General features: G+C 33.7%; 1 pseudogene; it reads left to right on the top strand.

Moving 5' to 3' along the window:
• The first annotated feature begins 241 nt into the window (after positions 1 to 241).
• LOC145137825 (F-box/kelch-repeat protein SKIP25 pseudogene) lies at positions 242 to 1743 on the top strand (annotated as a pseudogene).
• The last annotated feature ends 1597 nt before the right edge of the window (positions 1744 to 3340 follow it).

Here is a 3340-nt window from a genome sequence, read left to right as displayed (position 1 = left end):
TTATATACTTCGTCTTTGAATTTTGGCAAATCATATATTAAAATGTTTATTTTGTTTAATTTATATATTGCAGATTTTATTTTTCTATGTTATTGAGTTTATGTAATAGATTAATAATCTTACAAAAAACAATTGTTGTATAAAGTCGGTTATTATATTTGGTAATCATAGTTTTTTAGCTGTTTATAAACTTTTAGAACATACTTTTAAATATATAGAGAGTATTTTTCAGTTATAAAATTTTGACGTCATCTGATTCTATTTTACCAAAAAACAAACAAATATTAAAGGACCAACTCCTTTTTAAGCTTTCATCCACAACATACCTTTTGCCTCCACTACAGTATTATATGGCAAATCCCACCTATCCCTCACGCGCCACCACTTACCCCGCCTCCAAACGCCGCAGACTTTCCGACGATGACCATCACTCTCTGCTACCAGGGCTGCCAGATCATATAGCCCAGCTATGCATCTCTCTTATCCCTCAGTCGGCTTTATATTCCGTTTGTCGGTCATGGCGCCGCCTCATCTATTCCGCCTCCATCCCTCCTTACCGATCACTTTATACTCTCTCTCTACCAAAAGCCACCGCCGGCTGTGGGGGTGGAAGCCGCGATAACCAAATGCCTAGGCTCTCCTCCTTTGATCCGATCTCTTCTAAATGGATTACTATCGATTCTCCACCACTACCACCCTTCCTCCACCGTCTTTCCCTCCGTCATCCATCGTTCACATCCAGGAATTTACCCGTTCAGTCCGTCTCAGTCTCCGGCAACCTCGTCCTCCTCGCCGGAACTTCCGGAGACCTCCTCCCTGCCCTACCACACCCTCTCGTCTTCAACCCACTATCCAATGCTTGGTCGTCCGGTCCCCCACTCTCAACCCCACGACGGTGGTGCGCAGTCGGAGCATCACGAGGAACGGTGGTCGTGGCTAGTGGAATTGGTTCTCACTACACACAGACGGTTGCTCGGTCGGTGGAGAAATGGGTGCTACGAAAGATTGAATCTTCTCATAAAAAACGAATAGATCCCGATGGGGTTTGGGAAGAGATGCGATCTTTAAGAGATTCCAAGCTTTGTAGAGAAGCCATCGACGCCGTCGGATGGAGAGGAAAACTTTGTATGGTAAACGTGAAAGGTGATTGTGCAAAACAAGGGTTTGTTTACGATGTGGATTCCGATGAGTGGGTGGCGATGGCGGAAGGGATGTTAGGTGGTTGGAAAGGGCCGGCGACATCGATGGATGAAGAGACGATATACGTGGTGGATGAATCAAGAGGTATATTGAAAAGATACAATAACGATAGGGATGACTGGTCGGAGGTTATGGAGGATAAGAGGCTGAAAGGGGCTGAGTACGTTGCCGCTTGGGGTGGTAAAGTGTGTGTTGCGTGTGAAAAGGACGTAGGGATTTTAGTGGTGGATGTGATGGCCACGCCGCCGCGGTTGTGGGTTGTGGAAACGCCTGCAGGACATGAAATCTTGGCTCTTCATATTCTGCCGAGGATGTGTTTGCCAGAGTTTCAATTGCCGGAAACTGTATAGAATCCAAACTATAGCTTTTCGATCAGATTATTTTATTATTTTATTTATTTATAGAAATGGGAAAAATATTAAAAATTGGGATATTTTTTTAACTTATTATATTATTTATTTAGGGGTATGCTTTATTTTATTATAAGATTTTAACTTTTGATTTGTAATAAAAAAAATTGTGGTGTGTTCATATAAGGCATATTTGTCAAAATTAACTTAGAAGTGTAGCTTTTATTTATCTATAGAAAATTTTTAAATTTTTGTAAAATGTTTCAATAAAGTCCTAAAAAAAATTTAACAGAAAAGTTCTGATTATTTAACATTTTGTCCAAATTAAAGAATTATTTTTTTATATTTGACCAACAAATGACAGATTATATGATTTTTTTAAAATAATAAGACTTTTTTGTTCAAAAAAAAATTTCTCAAAATAATAAGACTTTTCTTTTCAAATTTTTTTTTACGACTTTATTGAAATTTTTCCTAAAAGTATGAAACTTTTCTGTAGATTTCTCTTTATGTATATACGAGTATTCAATAAAAATAGTTTGGAGTTTTTGAAAGATATAACGTTATATAAAAAGATAATTGTTTTAGAACATATAATATACAACTTATTTAAATAAATCTAAAAATACATATTATCAAACAATTTTTTTCCTATTTTTTCAAAGGCCCGATATAGAACACGTCCTAAATATAAAAACTTTTATTTTAAACCAAAATCTTTTACATTTTTTATATTATTTTAATTTTTTCAAAAATCACATATATTCTTTATAACTTTTATAGATTTTAGTTTCTAACTTTTATTTCTATATTATTTTAAATATTTCAAAAGCTTAGATATATTTGAAAGATCTAGTATGCTTAAGAGTCATATTAAAATGATATTGTTAAATAACATATGATACTAATGGGTCATACTAACAACAATTTGATACAATTGATTATTTATTAGAAATTGATTTTAATAAATATTCAATAAAACTCGTATAATTAAATTGGAAATTATTTATTTAATGGAAATAATAAGTTCCATTAACAAGTAACTTATATATATATATATATATATATATATATATATATATATATATATCATATGGTATGATTTATAAGTCATGTACAAACTTTTGGACTAGTTGAATCATTTTGTCTTTTTCCTAAAAGACAATGTTTATATTTTATAAAAGAGTTTATAAAAGTTTGACTTTCTTTCTTCTTCTTTATGCAATTTTCGAGATATGCATAAAAAGAAGAAATGTATGACTTGTCTAATCATGTTTTAAAGGCATGGGAGACATGCTTATGACAATGGGGACAAGTTTTCTTAAAGTGCTAAGGACTAATTGTTAATACATTCACTTTTTGCATATAAATATGAGACTTACATTTGGCTAGAATGTTTATCCCTCACTTCTTGCAACTGGCCGAAATCTCATTCCTCTCTCTCATTCTCTCTAGTTTTGGTTAGAAACTTGAAGAACACTTGCATCTTCAAGCCTTCTTTAAGTTCATATTGGTTATGAACTTAAAGCTTAAGGGTTTAAGAGTTTTGGACTAGCATCTACATCAAGTTGAGTCATTGTTGGTGTCTCAAAAGTTCCACATTCTTCATCAACTTCCAAGCCTCCCGAGATGACCCAAAGAACTACAAAGGTTGTTATTCTTCACCTCTTCTTTGGTTGGTGTTTTAATCTTTCTATAACTTGCAAGAAGATCCTTGGTGGGTATAAAATGTTTATGTTATTTCAAAAATTAAAGTCTTCCGTTGCCATATTTTTCAAGTTTATGAAACT

This window comes from Lactuca virosa, chromosome 9 (assembly GCF_052849685.1).
Source record: "Lactuca virosa cultivar CGN04683 chromosome 9, Lactuca_virosa_CGN04683_v6, whole genome shotgun sequence".
Taxonomy (NCBI): Eukaryota; Viridiplantae; Streptophyta; class Magnoliopsida; order Asterales; family Asteraceae; genus Lactuca; species Lactuca virosa.
The sequence above is the reverse complement of the archived record's forward strand: the minus strand, read 5'-3'. Positions and strand labels throughout refer to the sequence as shown.